At 36.3% G+C, this 27134-nt stretch overlaps 1 pseudogene; it reads right to left on the bottom strand.

Annotated features, from left to right (window-relative positions):
• Positions 1-10796: 10796 nt before the first annotated feature.
• Positions 10797-26230, bottom strand: LOC127840550 (phospholysine phosphohistidine inorganic pyrophosphate phosphatase-like; annotated as a pseudogene).
• Between the last annotated feature and the right edge of the window lie 904 nt (positions 26231-27134).

The following is a 27134-nucleotide window of genomic DNA, read 5'->3' as shown; positions in this document are numbered from 1 at the left end:
TAAAGGAGGATTGTGTTTGTGGTTTCACGCACAGTGCAAAGACTTTCAAAACTGTTTAGATGTCTTAAGTCTATATTAAAGTAGCAAGTGTAGACCGCTGCTTCTGTAATAATCTAGTTGTGTTTTAAATAGAAAACTAATTATATAGGAATAAGTTTAATAAGGTCATCGCTTTTCATAGTGGATATGAATATTGTAAAGGAACTCGTTCGGTGTGTAATTAGAAAAAGACTTCTCGAAGTGTAAATGAATATGTTAATATCTAACCCATAGGTAAGAAAAACTTAATAATTAAAACTGAGAAATCTAAACATATAGAGTATGTAATTGCAGCAAGATAAATACGCCTGTAAAGAACCTTCCTATCGGCATGTTTGGAATAGTTTTGTAACATCGATAGGTGTAAGACAACGATGTCGTGCAGCGGGACTGAGATGGGAAGGTCCTATATTTGTGTCGGGAATGGGTCGCACATGAGGTCATATTTTACTTTTTACTAAGAGTTCCACAGGGACTGGGGAGCTGCTAATGCACTTGAGGCCAGTTTCATGCTCGTATTGTCAATTCTCTTAGTGTTCAGCAATTCAATCATTTGTCATTTCATACTGAAATCGAACACAATGCGAAATGTTTGCTGTCGTCGTGCTTGTGGAATATGACGTCACTAAAGGTTTGAACTACATTCCATCGTCGGCGCTTATTTGGGCGCTGATTGTGGCGTACTGCAACCCGCTCGTGAACGCAGTAATTTACGGATCAATTTACATCACGCTCTGGAGCGCGTTCTCTGGTTGTTTCAGACGACAGGAGAATAACGGCGTCGCCGAGACGATTGCTCTAAACAACAACCCTGCCAACCCTGTCAAAAGTGTCCATCCGGCTACTGTCAAACATTAAAGTACACGTGTACTGGAGTTCATAGACATGATACCAAATGGTGGTCAGAGGGGTGGGGTGTGTGCAGGGCTCGACGATGTTCTCGAAATATTGAAGATGTCGTGGGGGCTTTCGCACCAAAACATAATCGAATAACAGGTGCTCATTTATATTGGTGTATCCAACTAGGCGGACAGTAAATGCTGAGCTTTTTGTATCTAATTTTAACCCGGTTTTTCCACGATCAGTCTCTTTGTATAATTGGTGTACACAAATGTTAAATACACAATGTATAACAATATACATGTAATTTAATGCATTTAAACTCACGTCATAATCGATACCAATTGCAGTATAAGTTGTGACTTTATGATTATATGTATATATTTATTAATAATGATATTTCGATTATTTGTTTAAAATGAATATATTGTTTTTGTGGCGTAACTGTCTTTTTATTGATTTCAAGGGCAAAAATTTAAACACTCTTCCATCGTATTGGTTGATATAAAAGAAAAGTCCCTTAACAATAGCGTCATTTTTTAAAGATGTGGAGTACAGAACAGGACATTTGCCCAAAACTTAAACAACTTAAAGTGTTGCTTATGTTTTATACTTGTCTACGCAGATTTGTCGATTTGGAATTGCATAAGTTCAAAGTCCATTAACTGCACTTCAGGTCAATATTGTCTGGTCGGTCTTACTACGGATTTACGTCTATTGCAGACTTGGGCTCTTTTGCATGATGTTATGATATTTATTATTTATTTTGTGTACCAATTGTGTTCTTATTCATACGTCAAATGTTTATTCTGTTTCTGCGTTTTACGGTAACTATTAAATAAATTCCTTGCCTGGTGGTTGAGGTTATTAATTCAAAACCAACGGTCTTAAAAGGCGGTCCAAGTTTTGTTTCTGTAATATGAAAGAAAATTTTTATAATAATTTTAAAATATTATAAACGTGAATTTGCATGCACAGTTTATTATAATAGTATGTGTAATTTTGAAATAAAATAGTTATACAGTAAAATCCAGAAATATAACTAACTAATAATAAGAAGAATATCAGTTAAATGTCGGATATTATATACGAGTCTGCGGTCCAGTAATAATACATTCTATTAAATTATTGACATACCAAGCAATCCTGTAGTGTTTAACAATATGATATTATTAATCATTACAATAAAATCAAAACCAAACTAATATCAAGTCTTTACTATAAATTGCCGCACTTAGTAAAATAAATACAAACAACAAATAAATACCCAAAATGTAACTACAAGAACTATACCTGTTAGATGTAAGACATCAAGTATTTTATCGGGCAGCTTTAAATACTATCTCATGGGACTAGCTGTGGTTCCGAATTACTTTTTCCCTAGCTTTTTGTCGTGACAGATCGGTTATCTCCGGAACCTCCGTAAACAAGATTTATATAAAAGTGATGCTAACCTAAATACTCTTAAATTTGTTGTCTTTAACCTCACCTGAAACATATGTCTAGTATCTTCCTGGTTGTAGGATTTTGCTTACGAATTATTTTCTTGTTGTAGGTTAAGACAAGTATACAAATATGTGCCGTAACTTATTAACCATTTGCTTTTCCAATACGATAATGTTATGTGACAATTATATTCAATATAAAATAAAATTATACCGTGATGTAAGTCCGTTTCTTTGTTCAGTCGACCAGGGGCTTGTTTACGGAATTTGACATGTTTTGAATGTGGTCATTACATGCTTAAAATTGATAAATGTAAACATTGAAAAAAAGCTCCAGTATTAAGCAAGAATACAATTAAAGCAAGAACAAATGTTCAAACCTGGGCTCGAACCACTGACTCTTTGAGAAAAAAAATCTAACGCTGAAACCACTCGGCCATCCGTACTGACAGAGAATCGTGTGTTAATAAAGAGTTTATTTACAGGTCGTCTACACGTCTTCACCACAACATTAAATTCTGACCTTCCCCTGTGACCTTTCAAGGGAGAATATTATTTTTTAGCCAAATTAGGTCCAAATTTACCCTTACTGCCCGGGAAGGAAACCAGGGCACGGTGGCCAATGAGACTTTAATGTGCCCAGGAAATAATTTATATCTGTTGCTCGTCTGATGAGTTTGTTTTACAATTTGTATAATCAATCCGGTAGTGTCATGAAATATAAAGATAAAGACAGCACTCTCTAAATTTTTCAATCGTTTCGCCTTTGTAACGCTTCATACATGTAACTTCCATGTTTTAAAATCGTCAAAAGATGCATATACTGGGTATTTAAGAGCATGGTTAATTTTCAGTATTGTTGTTTCCTCGCAAATAAAACAACTACAACGAAATTTGCAAATCTGAAACTATTCTTTTCCATTTTGTCAATTTTCCTAAACGTGGAAAGGTCTCTTTAAGGTTTATGTTAATATTCCCGATGCCAGAGGCTGTCTAACATACCAAAGGGCATTAGTTGTTTAATTTTGAATGTAAAATGTAAACAAGAGATGTGTTTGTCAGAAACACAATGCCCCCTAATGCGCCGCTTTGATTTTTTGTTTACCATTGAACTTGAAGGATGACCTTGACCTTTCCACACACAATGACAGGCAGACAGGCCAAAATCAATATACCCCCCGATCATTCGATCCGGGGGCATAAAAATCTCTCGTGTAGAAGAATGCCTTTGGAAAAGTTTATGTCTGTGAATAGGCTTATACAGACAACCACTATACCCCCCTTTACAATGTATTCAAACTCAGAAATACCAATAACGTCCACAAGTTGTTTAACGTTAATTTTGACCATATCATTGTTGAGGACCGTTGGACAATAACAAAAATAACAAATTGAATTAACATTGACACAGTTATTTATTTAATAAAATATGGCACAAGAAACTTGAGCAAACAACCCGATAACACAACAATAATGATATATACATTAACTGCAAAGAGTGAGGTATATCAAAGTCCAGTAAATCAGGCATTGCTTTATATCTCCTTTAGTAACCAAAATAAAATATGCGTTTCACAAACGTCCAACTTCCAAATATGTTAGCAATGTCCCAAAATATGAGCTTGGTGTCTGTACATGGCGTATATGAAATTGAAACCAGTCGTGTATAATCAAGAATATGTAAATATCAGATTGAGAGAAACATCCAAGAATCTCAGAACAGGATTCCATTATTTTGTAAATGAAATTTAAATTTTAAAAGGCAATCAAGAAAATATGGATCACTCACAACACGTATGTTGTTCTAATTTACAGTATACTTCTGAGAAAAAAGGCGTTTAGTGTACAATTGAAAAGTTGCACGGCCACACTCGCATTATACTTGAAAAATATAAAAACTGCTGAAAACATTTCTAATGGACCTCTACAGATGTTTGTCGTTATAAAGTAATGTATATATTTAATCCATTGATAACATTGCTTGGTAACAAAAACATAATTTAATGTATTTCGGGGATATTAAACAGATGTAATAAATGACATTTTGGTAGTTAAAGGATTTAATATGGCACATCAGGCATTCTGAATCAAAGGTCTAACAGATTAACACGCACGATTTAAATAATATTTTTTGTTGCATATATCATCACGTTTAGAAGCACTTGCAATATAAACCCAAAATGACGCAGCAGAGGCCGACGCATATCCCCACGCCGCATGTTTGACCCAGGGGGCACCCCAGGGTTGTTAATGGGACCATGCATAGTTAAGATTGACCGTATTGCCATACGAGATGTTCAGTATCAATTGGAAGTAAATCGGGATAGAAATGAAGGAGTTAATGTAAAATAACATAAAACAAGAGATGTGTTTGTCAGAAACACAAGCCCCTCCTGCGTCGCTTTGATTTATAAAAAAAAACACAAGAGGGCTATGATGGCCCTGTATCGCTCCACTGTTTTTATGCGAAAAAAAGCGTGCAATGCGCATGGGTTGAAATGTACTCAAGCATGTGGCTTTCTCTTTCTATCCCTCGTCCCACTGGGCGCTTAAAGTTGGAAGGGAGGGTAAGCATTTTTATATATGGAAAACGTTACTACGGTGTTATCTAAAAAAAGACTAAAAGCCCGGGAATTGTCGCACAGGTCCTTTGCTTATGACGTAGGTACATTTATCTCTCCAAAAGATATTGTCGTTCTTTCTATTTCACACATTTTTAGATGCTGAAGATCAAATGTACGCATGTTCTACAAGACTAATGAAAGTTCCTTCATTAAATCATGGATCTTTTTTAAAAATTCCAAAAAGTGTTTGTAGGTTTCAACGTTTCTGTTACTTATATAGTTCATGGCATATGCAAAATACCTAATAACGTAGATCACCTGAACTTTACTTCATTCTTGAGGCATTGGTGAGTGTAGCAGGCTTGTTAACGTGATGAAGAAATTGTTTATTGTGCAAAGAAGATATTTGCCTGAGGAAACATCAAGTTACGAGTTTTTCAGGTTCATGAGGTGCCGAAAGGCAGTAGGAATGTTAACTTTGTAGAGGTTGTTTGTTAAGCAAAGTAAATGTTTATGAGACAAAAAAATTGAATTATAATTCATCAAGATGCTGCGATCATTGCAACACTACTTGCATATGGCGTGAGGTTTAAAGAGATTTAATAACAAACTTGATATCTTGAAAGCTTGACCTAACTTTCCTTTACTTTTTCCATCTGACGATGGTTACCTGTCATGTTTGTTTTTTGAAAAAATACTAGGATTGCCATATATTGAAATAAGATATCTGATCTATTCTCTTATAGGTTGCTAGTAATAGACTTAGCGGCAGTCATGTTATAAACACGGGGATAGTTCACGGCATCGTTAGAATATACTTTTAATAGATAAATCATTTTTTAAGTTGGATTCTCCTTACGTTTTGTTTTTTGATGAATCAAATTTTCTTGAACAACTTTTTAATGGGAGCCTTCAAGGGATAAACTTGGCCCCATGGGCATAATTAGAACTAGAAGGTGTCACTACATACCAAATTTGGTAGCCCTAGGCCCAATGGTTATGGACAGGAAGATTCTTAAAGTTTGCACAAAAGAGGCTTTATATAAGCATATGTTCAGTTTTGTGACCCCCCGGGCAGGGGTGCCACCAACCTGATGAAATAAATTTCCCTGACTTTTCACTGACTTTTCCCTGACTATATCTTGGTTTTCACTGACTAATTTCGCGACATATTCGGCCTCCTCCTCCCCACAAAGCAGACCAAATCCACCCATTTAATGCTTATTTTATTCTTTCACATAAAATATTTGCCATATAACAAAGTAGTACTACTTGTACACTAAACAATGCATGATGCAAGGCTTTATAGTAAATTCCACAAAACCAAAGATAAACATGCAAATTAGTTGAATTGATATCCCCCGCCAATATGCTTCTTGAAACTCAAACCAAGTTTCAATGAAATCCACCAAAGCACTTCCAAGACATGGATGGCTCCGGACACACACAAAATCAGTTTTTCACGATACAAAGGGCCTTAACTCTTTTATTAGCAGATGGTGTACAATGCCATTTGGCGTGCATCATCCTCATAGCCATATATATAATATATATATATATATATATATATATATACTCATACAAAGTTTCAATGAAATCCCCCAAAGCACTTCCAAGATATGGCTCCAGAAGGACGGAAAGACGGACAATGCCAAAACAATATCCCTCCGCCTATGGCGGGGGATAAAAAGTTATGCATGTACAACCACCACATAATATGATTACAGTGTTTTTTTCCTAATATCGGCGTCTTCCCCCAGCAAACTAGGCTGTTGATTCCCCTATTCGGACCGAAAAATTCCCCCAGCCGAAGCTTTTCCCCTCCATAAAACAGTTCCAAAGAATTGAATTTTACAAACAAAGTCGCTCAAAATTGGACTAAACACAGTTTTGTATCCATCCAATTATGGTTCCCATCCCGTACATGCCGTAGGAAGATACTTGTCAATACTTAACACGGCCCGAAATTTTCCGCATTTTATCGGAACGCAAAAGGTGATTTTTACTGTAACACCAGCTATATGTGTACTACGTCAATTGTATCTGCGTTTCATACTGGCTCTCTGCTTTGTGCGTGAACTATAAGATTGAATAAGACGATGTAGAAAAGTAGTAATCATGTAGCATCATGCTAGTTTTTAGGTATAACAGTTTCTTTTAGAAATTGAAATGTTTATGATTCATTAAACATTCGTTGATGTTTCAAAGTTTTGTGTATTACTAAATTAAAACCAAATAGCTAATTGCTTTGGAAAAAGCTCATTGTTTCAGCACAAGTTCACTTTAAAAACTCATTGGTTTAAAATGAAAAATTATCACTGATTGAGATACAGCTTGATTGCAAAATTATATACTGTACTTGTCAGGTCTTTTATTTAGCCCACCCCATCAATTGCTGTCAACATCCTATGGTTGATAAGTTCACATGTTAAATATTTAAAGTGTATTTAAAACGTTTGAACATTCACTTTATTTAATGTTTAAATGTCAGGGCCAGACCAGTTATTGACAGAGGAGGACATGGATGCATTATTGGAAAATGTTAAAGGGGAAGAAAAACAGGGTAATGCAACTGTTAGATTGTCAAATGAAATGTAAATTAACCAGAAACATTGATCTGTGACGAAAATAACAGTCTTTTTTTAACCCATGTAACGGTAATGTAAGACTATTAAAATTTTTACCCATTAAGTAAAATACGTGCACAATTTTTCCCCATAAGTGGAAAATTGCGCGCAAAAATTTCCCCCATGTAAGGGCTAAAGGCCCCATCCCACACAACCCCCAAAAAAACCTGGATTATGTCTCAAAATCTATGAACAAAACATACTTTTATAGGTAGAGAGTGTGATGTTAGTTTTGGCAATACAGTAGTAGCACAACACCTATGACAAAAAACTGTCCATATACAATATCCATCACATACTATAATCATACTTTAACATCTAGACACAAGCATAGGCAATACATATGAGTATGGTTAATGGGAAATATTAATAGAAATAAATCTACATATAATAGTATTTATAAATGTACATAACTGTTTGAACTTAGTACCAATGATTACATTTTTGAACATGCTTTACACATGCTAATGTTTTATGAACATAGAAATAGTCAAAACATTTCAAATAAAAAATATACTGTTGAATCTTCTACAACTAATGATACCTGAAGATTACCATAGCCACTAAAATTAACTTAAGCATCGACCCAAAGTGTTTTTTCCCTGACTTTTCACTGACTTTTCTAAAATTTCACTTTTCACTGACCATTTTTTAAATTCCTTGACTTTTCACTGACCTTGAAAAAAAATCAAAATTCCCTGACTTTTCAAGTTAAGTGGCAACTTTTAACCCAGGGGAATAATTTGAACAAATTTGGAGGGGGACTATAAGATGTCACTACATACCAAATTTAGTAGCCCTAGGCTCTATAATTATGAACAAGAAGATTTTTAAAGTTTGCACAAAATAGGCCTTTTTTAAGCATATGTTCATTTTTGTGACCCCCGGGGAAAGGTCAAATTTGACCCCAGGGGCATAATTTGAAAAATCTTGGTAGAGAACTTTAAGATTTTAATACATACCACATTTGGTAGAAATAGGCCCAATGGTTATGGACAAAAAGATGTTTAAAGTTTGCACAAAATAGGCCCAATGTTCAATTTTGTGACCCCTGGGGAACGGTCAAATTTGACTACAGGGCTTAATTTGAACAAACTTGGTAGAGAACTATTAGATGTCACTACATACCAAATTTGGTAGCCCTATGCCATACGGTTATGGACAGACAGATGTTTAAACTGTGCACAAAATACGCCTTGTTTAAGCGTATGTTCATTTTTGTGACCCCCGGGGCAGGGTCAAATTTGACCCCAGGGGAATAATTTGAACAAATTTGGTAGAGGACTATTAGATGTCACTACATACCAAATTTAGTAGCCCTAGGCTCTACAATTATAAACAAGAAGATTTTTAAAGTTTGCACAAAATAGGCATTATTTAAGCATATGTTCATTTGTGTGACCCCCGGGGAAGGGTCGAATTTGACCCCAAGGGCATAATTTGAAACCATTTGGTAGAGAACTTTAAGATTTTAATGCATACCACATTTGGTAGAAATAGGCCCAATGGTTATGGACAAAATGATTTTTAAAGTTTGTACAAAATAGGCCCAATATAAGCATATGTTCAATTTTGTGACCCCTGGGGAACGGTCAAATTTGATCCCAGGGGCTTAATTTGAACAAACTTGGTAGAGAACTAGAAGATGTCACTACATACCAAACTTGGTAGCCCTATTCCATACGGTTAAGGACAAAAAGATTTTTAAAGTTTGCACAAAATAGGCCTTATTTAACCGTGTGTTCATTTTTGTGACCCCTGGAGCAGGGTCAAATTTGCCCCAGGGGCATAATTTGAAGAAACCAAGTAGAGAACTATTAGATGTCAGTACACACCGAATTTGGTTACCCTAGGCCCTACGGTTATGGACAGTAAGAGTTTTAAAGTTTGCACAAAATAGGCTTTATATAAGAATATGTTCATTTTTGTGACCCCCAGGGCAGGGTCAAATTTGACCCAAGGGGCATAATTTGAACAAACAAAGTTGAGAACTATTAAATGTCACTACATACCAAATGTGGTAGCACTAGGCCCAATGAATATGGACAAGAGATTTTTAAAGTTTGCACAAAATAGGCTTTATATAAGCATATGTTCAATTTATTGACCCCCGGGGCGGGGTCAAATTTGACCCCAGGGGCATAATTTGAACAAATTTATAGAGGTTCACTCCAGGAACATTTGTGAGAAGTTTTATCACAATTGGACTTGCAGTTTAGGAGAAGAAGATATGCAATGAAAAAGTAAAACACGGACGCACGCACGACGGACACAGGACCATGACATAAGCCCTGCTGGCATCTGGCCAGTGGAGCTAAAAATCATTCGGCAGGTTCATTGCTTACGACCCTTTAAAGCTTATTACTTCCCTTGGATTTTTTTAAAAGTTTGACCTTGAAGAATTACCTTGATCTTTCACCACTCAAAATGTGCAGCTCTATGAGATACACATGCATGCCAAATATCAAGTTGCTATCTTCAATATTGCAAAAGCTATGGCCGATGCACCATACCGGGGGCATAAACATGAGTGAAAATCTCTAACAGGGCCCCACCCCCCATAACTTTTGACCCCGGGGTCAGTTCAAAATTTCAAATAGTGCAGGGTCCCATATATGCTCATAGCTACCATGTGTGTAAGTTTTAAGGTCCTAATGCTATAGTGTAGGAGGAGATAGTGGCCAGGACGGACGGACGGGGAAGATAACCACAATATAACAATGACAAATAACTGTCCTATTCAAACACAAATAACTTTCCTATTCAACCGCAAATAATTTTCCTATTTAAACGCAAATAATGTTCCTATTCAAACGCAAATAACTTTCCTATTCAAACGCAAATAACTTTCCTATAAAAACGCAAATAACTTTAAAAATACTTTTCTAGGCAGCAATTTCAGTATTTGTATCAACCCTGATAATAAGATTAAAGATGAAGCCATGCCAGACCTAAGAGGTTCCTGTGTCTTTAATATTTGAGCTGGGATCTAGGAATACAGGGCTTAATTTCTTTGTGTAAAGTGGCATCCCAGATTCGACTTTGCAATCTGCACATGCTAATCAAGAACAACATTTTCAGCCTTTACAACATTTTTTTGTTGAAGAGACTTCCAGTAGACAAACAATTCCATAAAAACAGAAAATGGCATTCATGATTAGCCTGTGCATGATTAGCCTGTGCGGACTGGAACACGCTCTAAGCACATGCATAATGGCATGTTTTCAAGAGCCATGCTAATTTATTTTGCTTTGATAACTATAATATAATGTAATTGTTACTTGTGATTGCAATTAGTACTTTATTGCACATATTTGAACAGTAAACACATTTTTATGAAGTATTTTTAAATTGAAATATCTTAGTGATACAGTCACAAGTTTAGATTGAGACATTGTACTGGAATGGTATCAAAGCAGGCAATGTAGGCGTCATTGACCTCACTGGATGTGAGCAAGAATAAGATCTACTGCCTCTGCCAAGTTGTTCGTGCAACCGTCTGCCTGGATGGTGGGGTGGTGTTCATCTTGGGGCCTGCAAGAAATATGGCTTGGTTGTCTCTTAGTGAATGAGAAATCACAACCAAAAGAGTTGATATAGAATCAAGCCTTGTAAAGAGATGGTATGAATTAAGCATACTACTTTTTTATATCACGACATACCAGGCTCATTGGAGTACAATCAAACCCTTTTTCTTCAGCCTCACAGTTTCAATTAGAGACAGGTTCTGGGAACACTGGGCTAAATGCATTGACAAAAAGTGTTGTATCAAATTAGCTCGTGTAGTCCAACCAGGCTAATAAGACATGACATTCTCTGCTTTATGGATTTAAAAGAAAAGAAGTTTCTTTAAACAAAATCTCATCTACTAAGGCAGAAAGTATTTTGAACGATACTTTTTGCTCATGCATTACCCCCAATTTTCCCAGAAAGAGGCTTATTTGAAAACAACCAATGGTCAAAGTTGACTACAGGAGTGAGGGTTGATTTGTGGGAGACCATGGTCAAAGTTGACTACAGGAGTGAGGGTTGATTTGTTGGGGACCATGGTCAAAGTTGACTACAGGAGTGAGGGTTGATTTGTTGGGGACAATGGTCAGAGCTGACTCCAGGTGTTTGGGTTGATTTGATAGAAACCATGGTCAGAGATGACTCCGGGTGTTTGGGTTGATATGTTGGGGACCATTGTCAGTGCTGACTCCAGGTGTTTGGATTGATTTGTTGGAGACCATGGTTAGAGTTGACTACAGGAGTGAGGGTTGATTTGTTGGGGACCATGGTCAGAGTTGACTACGGGAGTGAGGGTTGATTTGTTGGGGACCATGGTCAGAGTTGACTACAGGAGTGAGGGTTGATTTGTTGGGGACCATGGTCAGAGTTGACTACAGGAGTGAGGGTTGATTTGTTGGGGACCATGGTCAGAGTTGACTACAGGAGTGAGGGTTAATTTGTTGGGGACCATGGTCAGAGTTGACTACAGGAGTGAGGGTTAATTTGTTGGGGACCATGGTCAGAGTTGACTTCAGGAGTGAGGGTTGATTTGTTGGGGACCATGGTCATAGTTGACTACAGGAGTGAGGGTTGATTTGTTGGGGACCATGGTCAGAGTTGACTACATGAGTGAGGGTTGGTTTGTTGGGGACCATGGTCAGAGTTGACTCCAGGTGTTTGGGTTGATTTGTTAGGGACCATGGTCAGTGCTGTCTTCAGGTGTGTTGGTTGATTTGTTGGGGACGACAGTTATGCTGAAATCTGGGTGGCCACTTAAGTTCCATATTCCCACATTTCTCCACCATTTAAAGTGACAAATACCCCAATAAAATTGAAGGACACATTTGAAAGTGTACACAATCATATGACAATAATTTAGATCCGCCATATCTAGCCATTATTAAATATTTCACTGCTTATTACATTTTGTGTATTGCTTTATTGTAACAATCTGCCTTGTTCATAGTGGTTGTCGTATGGATCACATAATTATACACGTTCTGAGAAAACTGGGCTTAATGCACCTGCGTAAATTGTCGTCCCAGATCAGGGACAACACTTTCCGCTTTTATGATATTTTTCATTTAAAGGAAGTCTCTTCTACACGAAAATCCAGTTCAGGCGGAGAGTGTCGTCCCTGGTTAGCCTGTGCGGACTGCACAGGCTAATCTGGGACAATACTTTACGCACATGCATTAATCCCAGTTTTCTCAAAACGCGACACAAAATTAGTATCTGTTAAAAGATTATCAAAACAACATTTTGTTGACAGTGTATGTGTACCTGTATTTTCCTGTGCGGACCTGCACTCCACGTAGTCCTGCCCTCTGAGCCCCTCCAGCATCCCCCATGATGTCGTCTCCAATCATGACGCACTGAAACATACACACTTGGGGATCTTTACTCGATACTGTTAAGTGTTTACAGGTTTTATGCTGTTTGCTGCTCATGGTAGTATCGTAGGATTGGACATGAAGGGGTTAAAACTTGAATTTAGAAAAAAAACTTAATATTATTTGATTTTCTAGAGAACTTCACCCGCGTCCAAGTGCGTGTCTGTGTGGTAATAGGTTAACTTGCCTTGTAAGGGTCCATAATGGCCTGTTGAAATATTTTGCGGACATTATGTTTTTATAGCCTATGTAAAATCAAAACATCAAACAGATACAGTTGCAAAATGTAAAATAAAAATTAATACCCATTACAGAATAAATGTGTCACCGACAATGCTGGCTGGCAGTTAAACTAGAGTTGGGTTCACAAAATATTTTAAATATATTCTAAACTGACAAACAGCCATAATTCTGTCAAAAGGGATCACAAACAAATTTCCATCCTTTATGATCATGTGAACACGGATGTTGTTTATCGGTTCAATTTTAAACAACATCCACCAATCAATTTGAGACGAGTTCAATACCCATAATTTTTGGCAGCTATCTATTCCATAGGTGTGCCAAAATTGGGAGCAGCATAAATTCCGTCCTTTAAAATCATCTATACATTAAAGTAATTATGAGCCAAATATTTCAGCTAGATCCACCAAGTATTTAACAAGTTCAAAATACAAGCTTTGTGACATACTTATGTACATAAACACATAAAAGGAAAGAAACAAGAGCTGTCAGAGGACAGTGCGCTTGACTATTCGAGTGCTTGACAATATAACGTAAGCCATTAAGGAGAGGGGGGGGGGGTAATGTGGGTGTGTGGTGTCATTTAATAGATGATCTTTCAAAATTAAGGAAAACTATTTTATTTTATTTTTTTGTGGGGGGGGGGGGAGGGGGGATTCTGGGGTTGGGCATGGGGGATGGTTTGGGTGGAGTTCATTGTGGTATGTCAGGTAAGTGTTGTTTTGTCAAAGTATTTATCAAATGTGATCATAAATAAAGAAGTTATGGCAATTTAAGAAAAATGTTCAATTATCTAAGTATAAATGGGACCATATTTCTGTCAAAATGCTTGATTCAGTTGTCTGCTCTTGTGTATAGATTGGGATCATATTGGTAAAGAAGTATGCAAAATATGAAAGCAATATGTCAAAGGACATAGAAAATATTTGAGGTGGTACGCAAACTTTAACATAGATTTATCAATAATATGCATATTCTAAGTATAAAAGAAAGTGGCAACATTTCTGTCAAAATGCTTTATACAGTTGTCTGCTCTTGTTTATAGATTGGGGTGATGTTGGTAAAGTATGCAAAATATAAAAGCAATATGTCAAAGGACATAGAAAATATTTGGGATGGTACACAAACTTTAACATTTGCACGCTAACGCCGACGCCGGGGTGAGTAGGATAGCTCCACTATATATATTTCATATATAAGAGTCGAGCTAAAAAGGCAAAGCTTTATACCTGCCATACCATCACGGTATAACAATACTTCATACCGTATAACAATACTTCATACCGGTATATTTTCAAATAATCTCTGTAAAGCAAATGTTTTTTTTCAAAACTTGCCATCAGTGATATGACAGACACATCTTGATTTTATAAACTATTTTCCATTCTTATCAATTTTAACTTTCAAACAAGTTGATTATTCAACTTTAATGCATAAAAAAATTAAATGATAATTAAGTATCTGCAACTTGTTTGTATTATTTTACATAGCTACCTCCTCTGGGTTAATTCCCATGTCTTGTAGAGCTGACTGGAAGAAGGACTTCTCTGGTTTGCCAACAACCTCTGCAGTGACATCACATGCATACTGCAGCAAAACAGAAGCAACCTCTGCAGTGACATCACATGCATACTGCAGCAAAACAGAAGCAACCTCTGCAGTGACATCACATGCATACTGCAGCAAAACAGAAGCAACTAAGATTTTAGTCTCCCTCTGGGAAATATGGGCTTAATGTATTATTAAATTGACTTTCCAGACTAGCCTGTGCAGTCCACACGGACTATTCAGTGATGACACTTTCCCCTTTCACAAGATTTTCTTATAGAACACACAAGATTTTCTTTTAGAACATACTTTCTTGAATAAAAAAATTCCATTAGAGTAGAAAGTGTTGTACCTGATTAGCCTGTGCACACTGCACAGGCTTATTTCGGATGACCCATTAAAGACATGCATTAAGTCATGTTTGTCCAAGAGCAAGGATCATTGAAACAAACAATTTGTTACTGCAATTAATACAGATTGTCAATTAAATGATATTATGTCATAATTAGTGCTATTAAGAAACACTGAAATGTGTTCTATTGTGGCAATAACAATTTTATAAAATATCATGCTTATTAGATTTTTTAATTTTCTGGATAATAATTGTTTAAGGGGCCTTTTCAAGTTTTGGTAAATTGATACTGAACATTTACCATGCTCTAAAATATCCATTATAGGCATCTTTTGACGATTTAAAACCCAGAAAATTATAAAGCGTTGCTATGCAAGAATGATTGAATAATTTGAAGAGTTCTGTTGGTGTCGTTATATTGTGTGACACCAAGAGGATTGTTTACGGTATATAAAGTATAAAAAAAAAACATGACTAATTGTATGAGCACGGATGGCTGAGTGGTCCAAGCATTAGACTTTTACTACAGTGGTCAGTGGTTTGAGCCCAGTTGAGGGTTACTTTTTTCTGTCTTTAATTTTGCTTTTGTTTTTTACTGGAGCTTTTTAGATCCAATGTTTACATTTATCAATATAAAACATTTAATGACAAACTTCAATACATGCCCAAATATGTGAAAAGGTCCCTTAAAAACTATGTCATTTGATCTAATTTTATAAGAATGTTATCCCCTAGTGTTTACAAGAATGTAGATACACAAGACAATACTAATTCCAAGACTTTCATGTTCTGCAATAGTCTGTGCCAAAAGAATGAAGTACAAGCCAAGGCCATAAACATTTTGGTCGGACAATTATTTGTTACCCTTGTCATAGTCAGACAGGGCAAAACAAAACCAGCTGTGATTTATTTCCAAATTCTTGTTACAGCAAAGCTTTAAATCTCATCTGTCTACTGCATCACAGCACAGTAATGCAATGTGGGTCTGCTAGTCATATTCAGGAAACTAATGAAACAGTTTTTGCAGACTAGTTATCTGCCAAGTAGTTCAAGCACATCTGAGCTATATGTGTAGCAGTGAATACCTTGTATTACAGTTTGCTGTTAAAGGGGGCTTTTCACATTTTGGTAAATTGACAAAATAAAAAAGTTGTTTCAGATTCGCAAATTTTCGTTTTAGTTATTAAATATTTGTGAGGAAACAGAAATACTGAACATTCATCATGCACTTAAATAGCAATTATATGCATCTTTAACGGTTTTAAACCTGAAAGTTAAGAAGTGATGCAAAGCGAAACGCTTGAATAATTTTGAGTTCTGCTTATGTCCATATATTTTGTTAAACTACGAGGATTGCTTATACAAAGTATGAAATACATCTTACATTTAATGAGCACAGATGGCTGAGTGGTCTAAGTGGTAGACTTTTACTCCAGGGTTCAATCCCTGTTCAGGGTTATTTTTGTTTATTTTAAAAATTTAATTCTTGATTTTTTACTGGAGCTTTTTAGATCCAATGTTTACATTTATCAATATAAAGCATTTAATGACAAACTTCAATACATGCCAAAATCTGTGAAAAGGCCCCTTTTAAAAAAGGTTTAATTGGACATCAGTGAATTGGGATTGATGCAATAGTTGAGAGCAAATTAATGACCTTAAGCTTCCCAGTTGTGTAAGGAGTCCCTGTAGATGAATTACAACAAAATATTTAAAGGGGCTTGAGAGTAATTGTTGGAGGTGACCATTGCAAATAGCACATACAAATTCGGATAATTTGATAGTAAACTAGCATAGGTAGAAGAAAATAAAATGTTATGATGTTGGCAACAAATACAAACAAGAGGGCCATGGGCCCGTAGGCGCATACCTGAGACCCAAAGGAACTTAACTATTATGGGAAGGTGAATTCAAAATAATAAAAGTACTTCATGAAACATAAAAATTATCATAAGGTTCACAAGAAGAAATTCGCTTGCCCCTGAAAACCATGCTCTTCAGAGCACCGGAGCCATTTTCAAAGTAAATCAAAAGATTGAACTAAAATGCGACTAATAGAGTTCACAATGTTTCACTATAGCAATGAAAAGAAATCTGCCACCCACCTCAGGGCCTTGCTTTTAAACAAACTGGAACTATTTTCAGACTCACCTTGCAATGATATTTCCAATTAAAACAACAATCAACCCTATTTTAAACACAAATCTTTGATAATCACACCCAAAATACTGACCTGACATCCATAAACTGTGTGCCATAACAATTTGTGTCCCATTCTAATCAGTCTGAAAGTCTTTGATGTGAGTTCCCAGCTGGGGCCTATTTCTAGGGACTAAAGGCTGTTAAGCTGCATGCCTGTTATATCACATTAACAATTCAGGCACAGTCAATAGAGAATTAATTAGTTGCTGATAAGCAGGTGGATGAATGGGATAATTGGAGAAATAAGAGTGCATTCTTGACAAGCCATGTATTCATGATTGGAGATCAAACACAATTCAAGTTATATACTGTAACAGTTGTTTCTCCCTTAAGTAATTTTCTGTGAAATCAATATTACTACTTTAAAGTTTGAGAATATTTAATACAGATTTTCAGATTGCAAAAATATGTTTGTTGCACTTCATCCCCAACCAATCATCAATATAATAATCCTCTTCGGAAAGGAATCAAAATGAAAATACAAAATTTGGCAATTTAACTGTATATCTTTTCCGCAGAATTAATATTCAGATGACTGCATGGAGATAATGAATATCATAATATGCATACATTTCATTCAACGTGTACATTGGTAATTTCTTAGTAGAGTGTAAACAAGGTTACACTATAAAGCTATTTAAAGCCATGTTTTTTAACAGACCGCAACCATAAAGGAACTCGGCTGAGATATCATAACAAGATACCCATAAAACCAATGTTTTGACCACGTTTTATGATGATTAAACAAAAAATGTGACTTCTAGAGTGTTCACAGGCTTTTTATACAATATAAATATAAGGAAAAAGGCCCCCCTCCCTGGCGGCCATGTTTTTAACACTGCCCCACCCCCTGGGGGCCATGTTTTTCAAATGTTCACGACTATTTTTAAACTCGTCCGAGATATCCACATAACCAATGTTTTGACCAAATTTCATGATGATTAGGCAAAAAAGTGACTACTAGAGTGTTCACAATATTTTTTAATATATAAATGTAAGGAAAGAGACCCCGCTTGGTGGCCATGTTTTTTTACCAATCTGACCCATTTTTAACCTCAACCGTCTTATCCAGGAAACAAATGTTCTGACCAAATTTCATGAAGATTGGACCAAAAATGTGACTTCTAAAGTGTCCGCATGTTTTCACCATATACATTTAGAGAAAACTGCCCCGCCCACTGTCGACCATGTTTTTTCACCGATCTGGACCATTTTCGAACTCATCCGAGATATCAATGAAACCAATGGTTTGACTAAGTTTCATTATGATTGGGCAAAAATTGTGACTTCTAGAGTGTTCACAAGGTTACTCTATTACAATATAAGGAATACTGCCCGCCCCCTGGCGGCCTTGTTTTTCAACGGACCGGAACAATTTTTGAACTCGACCAACATATAAAGACAATTATTTTGGCAAAATTTACATGAAGATTAGGCATCAAATGTGACTTCTACAGTGTTCACAATGTTTTTCTATTTTTTTACCTATGACCTTGTGTTTGACCCAGCATGACCCAGTTTCGAACTCAGTCGAGGTATCATTGGAACAAATTTCTGACCAAGTTTCATGAAAATCGGACAAGAAATGTGGCCACTAGAGTGTTCACAAGGCAAAATGTTGACAACGGACGACGGACAAAAGGCGATCCCAAAAGCTCACCATGAGCATGTTGTGCTCAGGTGAGCTAAAAATCATTTCTTTCATTTTTTTAACAGTTTGTCTAATATCAGTTGTATCATCAGTTCTATGTTTTCCAACTAAGTGGTCAAGCCATCATTCTCAACAATCAACAGGCTGAAGACAACACTGGACTAAAAGTTTGCACTGCAGTTGGTGGAGTGATAAGTGTCAATACTTGAACAAATTTTTCAGAAATTAATGATATCTGTATACATGTATTTGGGTTGTAAAATCCTAAATGAGTCATAGTCCAGAAGACTATAGTCTTAAAAGTGTTTGGTACAGACTGCTCCAAGAATGAAGGGTAATACTGACTTCCAAGGCTTTCATGCACGGTCCAACATCCAACACCAGCTCGCCACCTTTTTTGTAGTATTTCCTAAATGAGTATAAACAAAGTACAGAGAATACTTTTTAATAAAAACAAAAGTATCAAACATCAATACACATGTAAATATGTCTTGAATATAATTAAGTTCATGTAATTTTTTAAAATGTTTTTTTTTAAGTAATTGTCTGTTTAAGACCTAAGTATAGAAAAAGTGAAATAAAAAGTATGAAATGTGGGTTGGTCTGAATATATACATAAGCGTTGAAATTATCAGTTGCATACTTATTTTGTTTAAAATATATAAAAAAATCAAGAAGACATAAATATGTAATTGAGCCTCGCTTTTGGAAAACATGGCTTTCTTTAAACATGGCTTTCTTTAAACATAAAATTCCCTAATAAACAAAAAAATACCTAAAAGCTAAAAGTATCATCCCTGATTAGCCTGTGCGGACTGCACACGCTAATCTGGGAAGTACTTTGTGCACGTGCATTAAGCTCATTTTTCCCACAGCTTGGCTCAATTATTGTGTTTACAATTTAAAAAAAGTATGAAACATATAAAGACTTAATTAATAATTGTAAACTTGTAAAATGTGGTAAAACGGGAAATTGTTAGTTTTTGATGATTTAATAGTTGTATATATAGACTAAGGTCACCGTGGTGTAATGGATATGGTGTCCGCATAGCGACCGGGAGGTCACGGGTTCAATCCCCACTGTGGGAGCGTTCTTTAGAACTCCCCCAAAGACACCAAGTACTGGGTCTTAGTTGCGCTTGTATTTGTATTCATGGAGTGTCAATATATAGTCTTTCTGATTCCAAAATATTACAACAAACCACTTAAAACTAGTTCATGATAATATTAAGATAATAACATTATCTTGTATGAAAACAATTAAACTTGAGGCTACCCTGGACTTACCAGTAAATAATGTGGGTAAAGTGTTGTATCAGATAAGACTGTGCATTGTGCACTCTGGACTTACCAGTAATTAATGTGGGTAAAGTGTTGTATCAGATAAGACTGTGTATTGTGCACTCTGGACTTACCAGTAATTAATGTGGGTAAAGTGTTGTATCAGATAAGACTGTGCATTGTGCACTCTGGACTTACCAGTAATTAATGTGGGTAAAGTGTTGTATCAGATGAGACTGTGCATTGTGCAGTAACTAATGTGGGTAAAGTGTTGTATCAGATAAGACTGTGCATTGTGCACTCTGGACTTACCATTAATTAATATGGGTAAAGTGTTGTTTCAGATAAGACTGTGCATTGTGCACTCTGGACTTACCAGTAATTAATGTGGGTAAAGTGTTGTATCAGATAAGACTGTGCATTGTGCACTCTGGACTTACCAGTAATTAATGTGGGTAAAGTGTTGTATCAGATAAGACTGTGCATTGTGCACTCTGGACTTACCAGTAATTAATGTGGGTAAAGTGTTGTTTCAGATAAGACTGTGCATTGTGCACTCTGGACTTACCAGTAATTAATGTGGGTAAAGTGTTGTTTCAGATAAGACTGTGCATTGTGCACTCTGGACTTACCATTAATTAATGTGGGTAAAGTGTTGTATCAGATAAGACTGTGCATTGTGCACTCTGGACTTACCAGTAATTAATGTGGGTAAAGTGTTGTATCAGATAAGACTGTGCATTGTGCACTCTGGACTTACCAGTAATTAATGTGGGTAAAGTGTTGTTTCAGATAAGACTGTGCATTGTGCACTCTGGACTTACCAGTAATTAATGTGGGTAAAGTGTTGTTTCAGATAAGACTGTGCATTGTGCACTCTGGACTTACCAGTAATAAATGTGGGTAAAGTGTTGTTACAGATAAGACTGTGCATTGTGCACTCTGGACTTACCAGTAATTAATGTGGGTAAAGTGTTGTATCAGATAAGACTGTGTATTGTGCACTCTGGACTTACCAGTAATTAATGTGGGTAAAGTGTTGTATCAGATAAGACTGTGCATTGTGCACTCTGGACTTACCAGTAATTAATGTGGGTAAAGTGTTGTATCAGATAAGACTGTGCATTGTGCACTCTGGACTTACCAGTAATTAATGTGGGTAAAGTGTTGTATCAGATAAGACTGTGCATTGTGCACTCTGGACTTACCAGTAATTAATGTGGGTAAAGTGTTGTATCAGATAAGACTGTGCATTGTGCACTCTGGACTTACCAGTAATTAATGTGGGTAAAGTGTTGTATCAGATAAGACTGTGCATTGTGCATAGGCTAATCACAGTCAACACTCCCTGTCTTGACTGGATTTTTTTTAGGAAGAGACTTCCTTTGGACAAAAAATACTTTGAAATAGGAAAGTGATTTCCCTGATGAGTAGATCTGGCCAACACTTTAAGTACATGCGTTTATCCACATTTTGACAGAAAGAGGCTCAAACCAACTTTAATTTGACTGTACTGACCTGGGGATACTAACAGATGTGGACGGAGTCCACGACTTGTCAGTACCGAACACAAAGCTGGGATGGGGGAAAACATTTCACTTTCGGATACATCAAAACCAAAACTAGTCAAATCTTTGACCAGGGTTTTTCTTGTAATTGTCGTCTCATTGGTACAAAAACGAACCATCAATCCTGACGCTTTCAATCTGTAAAAATCATGTTGTTTACATATCACACATGAAAAGCAATTTGATTATTCACTCATTATTTATCTAAACCCATTATTTAAATGTTTAATTTAAAAAAAAATAAACACTTGCTGAGAGAAGTTTGTTTCTAGGGTGCCTTCCTAAAATTGGCCTGTAACTAAGGAAATATCCAAATTATGTAAATTATATGTCATTTATTTTGTTGTAATTTCATAAAACATTAAATTAAATATCTCACTTGTTTTGATTTTTTTGTCACTTAGTATAAAAGTAAAATTAATCTTTAGCAACAGATCAATCAGAAAAAGAATATGTCTTTCAATGCAAACAAACTTTACACTCAGTCAGATTACTTAACCAGTGATTCAGTTGCTTGTTTACAATGTTCAATTATCCTTCCTAAGCTTGCTGTGTTGTTACGTTTGGAACAAAAACTTATAAAGAATCATATTTTAACAAGAGAACCGCCTAGCGGGTGTAGACAGCTCATCTATTTTTCTTTTTAAAGATGAAGAAATCTATCTCAATACTTCAATCAAAAAGGGGGAGGGGTGTTTTAGAGGGGTGTATAGTGTGGGTGTGTGGTCATTTATTGCATTATCTTTCAAAAATTAACAAACAAAAAAAAGAAACACGGGCTGTTTGTAAAACATGCATGCCCACCATATCGGCTGTCAGTTGTAGTGGCAGCCATTGTGTGAATACGTTTTTTGTCACTGTGACCTTGACCTTTGACCTAGTGACCTGAAAATCTATAGGGGTCATCTGCCAGTCATGATCAATGTACCTATGCAGTTTCATAATCCTAAGCCTAAGCATTCTTATTCTTGAGTTATCATCAGGAAACCTTTTCACTGTTTCAAGTCACTGTGACCTTGACCTTTGATCTAGTGACCTGAAGATTAATAGGGGTCATTCGCCAGTCATGATCAATGGACCTATGAAGTTTCATGATCCTAGGCGTAAGCATTCTTGCGTTATCATCCGGAAACCATTTTACTATTTTGAGTCACTGTGACCTTGACCTTTGACCTAGTGACCTGAAATTCGATAGGGCTCATCTGCCAGTCAGGATCAATGTACCAATGAAGATTCATGATCCTAGGTGTAAGCATTCTTAAGTTATAATCCTGAAACCATTTTACTGTTTCGAGTCACTATGACCTTGACCTTTAACCTAGTAACCCGAAAATCAATAGGGGTCATCTGCCAGTCATGATCAATCTTCCTATGAAGTTTCATGATCTTAGGCTTAAGCATTCTTGAGTTATCATCTGGAAACCATTATACTGTTTCGAGTCACTGTGACCTTTGACCTAGTGACCTGAAATTCAATAGGGGTCATCTGCCAGTCATGATCAATATACCTATGAAGTTTGATGATCCTAGGCGTAAGCATTCTCGAGTTATCATCTGGAAACCATTTTACTGTTTCGAGTAACTGTGACCTTGACCTTTGACCTAGTGACCTGAAAATCAATAGGGGTCATTTGCCAGTCATGATCAATGTACCTATGAAGTTTCATGATCCTAGGCGAAAGCATTCTTGAGTTATCATCCAGAAATCATTTTACTATTTCAAGTCATTGTGACCTTGACCTTTGACCTAGTGATCTGAAAATCAATAGGGGTCATCTGCCAGTCAAGATCAATGTACCTATGAAGTTTCATGATCCTAGGCCTAAGCATTCTTGAGATATCATCCGGAAACCATCTGGTGGACGGACTGACGGACGGACTGACCAACATGTGCAAAACAATATACCCCCTCTTCTTTGAAGGGGGGCATAATAAATAAAAAAAATGGGAGGGGGATTCTTTGGTGGAATGGTTGGACAGTCTTTCAAAAATAAAACAATAAAAATAAATATTTGTGTTTTTTTAAACCATGTTAAAAAAAAACATTAAAAAAACAAGGCTATTTTCAAGCAATATGGTCCCCTACCGGCTCCACCATTGTCAGAAATTTGACCATTTTCAGAAATTTTTTTTTTTTTTGGTTGCCATAGCAACCACAATTTTTGACGTAGGAACAAAATGAAATGCCGTGCATAGTGTTCATATTGCCATCTATCCATGTTGCAAGTTTCATAAAAAATATTAAGTACTTTTAAAGTTATCGCAGGCTCCAGAAAAGTGTGACAGACAGACAGACTCACAGACAGACTCACAGACGCACAAAGCCCAAACCATAAGTCCCCTGCGGTGAAACCGGTAGGGGACAAAAATTGGAGGGGTCGAGGGGAGGGGGGCTTTGAGAGGGGAGCATAGTGTGTGGTAGGGTCATTTATTAGATGATCATCCAAAAATAAGAAAACAATGGGGAAAAAACATTTGGGGGATTCTGGGGTGGATCGTGGGGGATGTTTTGGGTGGAGTCCATTGTGGTATGTCAGGTAAGTGTTGTTTTGTGAAATTATGAATCAAATCTGATAAATAAATAAAGAAGTTATGGCAATTTTAGCAAAATTTAATAATTTGATCTTGAGAGTAAAGGTCATCTAAAGGTCAAGGTCAAATTCAAATTGCAAGGTACAGTACCCTCATAATAGCAAGAAAGTTTTAAAAGTTTGAAAGCAAAAGCCTTGATACATTAGAAGTTAAGTCAATATAAACACAAAATTTTACAAAATATTCAAAGTTACTAAGTAAAAAAAGGGCCATAATTCCATTAAAATGCTAACCAGAGTTATGCAACTTGTCCTGTACAGTCCCTTTTTGATAGTAAGCGTGAGTTCCAAGTGTGAAGCAATAACTATGATACTTTAGGAGTAAAGTTTTCTAAGTACAAAAGGGGACATATTCTGTCAAAATGCCAGTCAGTGTTACATTACTTTGCCTGCACAGTCACCTTGTGATAGTTAGTAAGTGTCGCAAGTATGAAAGAAATAACTTTGATACTTTAGGAATAAAGTGGACCTAAACACAAAACTTAACCAAATTTTCAATTTTCTAAGTATAAAAGGGGCCATTATTTTGTCAAAACGCCAGTCAGAGTTACATTACTTTTCCTGCACAGTCCCCTTATGATAGTTAGTAAGTGTTGCAAGTATGAAAGCAATTGCTTTGATACTTTAGGAATAAAGTGGACCTAAACATAAAACTTAACCAAATTTACAATTTTTTAAGTATAAAAAGGTACATAATTCTGTCAAAATGCTAGCCAGAGTTATCTTACTTTGCCTTCCCTGTCCCCTCATGATATTAAGTGAGTGTGCTGTGTTTGAATGCAATAGCTTTGGACCTAAAAAAGTGGACCTAAACACAAAACTTAACCGGACGCCGTTGCCGACGCAGATGCCCACGCTTAGGTGATGACAATAGCTCATAATTATAAAAAAATGACCTAAAAATAAACAACTGACACACAAAAAGAGGCTTCTTACCATTCAGTACATCATATGAGGTATACAGGGAAAAACATTCATGTTTGAAAACATTTACTTACAAACAAATAGTAAAACTCGTAACAACTATAATTTCACATCTGACATTATATGCCAAGATTGTGTATAATTGTTTAAAATTGAATTTTATTTGGTTTTTGTAGTACATAGCAAGTGTTCAAGCATCGAAATAATGATGGATTTTTTTAAGTAGCTTGAGGATTGATGTTCAGTTTGGTCTAACATTTGGTTAAGGGGTGAAAACTTTACAAAGGTGCTCATTAGGGTGTTTTTTAAAGAATTTATATTGCAAGTGTCTACAGGTGGATAGGCATAGGTTTGTTTGTGTTTTAAGAAACAGTTATTGCTCAGGGCTTTTTTTCCTGTTTTTGTGAAGTGGCCTTGGCCTCCCCCCCCCCCATTTTGTGAAAATGAGTCGCAAAATGTTCACAATTGTGAAAATATGAGTTGCGAACTTTCTTAAATTGTGAAAATTTGAGTGCGAACTCCTTGAAATTGTGAACATTTGAGTTGCGGACGTTTTGACATTGTGAAAATTTGAGTCGTGAATTTCAAGAATTATGAAAAACAGCTATTCTGCTTAGTCTGGATCAGTGGTCGATAAGAAGATTATCAGGACGAGTGGTCAAAATACTACAAATTATAACTTGTTGAGAATTAAAAACATCCAGTGCTAACCTAGCCATAATTTGAGGCAAAACCCTTGTCTGTAATTTATATTACATAGACATAGTTTTGTCAAGACTCATGCTCAATAAAACTGGTCACATTATCGATGCATGCCACGGTCACGGAGTAAAAAACTAGACATAAACCAACCTTTTAACAGCTTCAATGGATCTATCAATGGCGATTCCGCCACCTGGCCCACTATCTTTAAGAACCCCTGTAATGTCCTACAGGACCCCTTTAATTTTCTTTTTATACCACTCAGGCATTATTGTAAACGCTATGAGCAACTGACGATCGATTGGTTATTGTCGGCTCGGGTACTACTTACATGTACCTCGGGTACTCTTAAGTATACTTACATGTACCCCGGGTACGGTAAATATACTTAATCGTACCTGGTCGATTTTAGACCGTACCAGAGTTGTTTTCCCGCCCAAAATCAGATGCTTAAAGCTCTTAAATAACAGGATATACATACATAGAATTATTAATTTAAGATACTATACAACTGTTATATGTAGTTTACAGCGATCATATGATCGTATACAGTGTGGTATGTTAATTTTGGTAGTGTGATGCTTGGCGAGTAGTATGCACTGCCTTCCAGCTTGTGAGTCTCTCGATGTCAAATCCTCCACGTTAACACTTTCATTACTCGAAAGTATTATTGCTATTTCTTAGGTGTAGAACATCGTGAAAATCTTTTGTAAAAACATTCTTCCGCATATACTTGATTAGAATAATCGCATCTTTTTTCAATTGAATAAAGAATGCTAACCAACTGGTTACGAAATGAACACCGAATGCCATGATTGAATCATCCGCCCGATGCGATGTCTAGCACCTTTCTTATTTGTATGCATTCACCATAACCGCATACTAACAAAAACGTACTCCATCTGAAATTGTGTGTTTGTTTTCAACCTTGAAATACAACAAATACGCGCATTAAAGGGACGCCATAGGGTTAATGTTCGTGGCGTCATTTGATATGTAAGTGCTGTGTTCGTTCACATAATTGTGTTTGCCATCAAAGCAAAGACAGAAACATGCCAAAATGATTGGATGCTCAGCACGAATACCACAAGGCAAGTGGTTTAGGTGTTTGAAGCCTCACAAAACAAGAAATAGCAGACATAACTTAGAGCCTCCTTGCATCATCGTGACCGA

Source organism: Dreissena polymorpha, chromosome 8 (genome assembly GCF_020536995.1).
Source record: "Dreissena polymorpha isolate Duluth1 chromosome 8, UMN_Dpol_1.0, whole genome shotgun sequence".
Classification (NCBI taxonomy): Eukaryota; Metazoa; Mollusca; class Bivalvia; order Myida; family Dreissenidae; genus Dreissena; species Dreissena polymorpha.
Note: the sequence above shows the minus strand (reverse complement) of the source record. Positions and strands in the feature narration are given on the sequence as shown.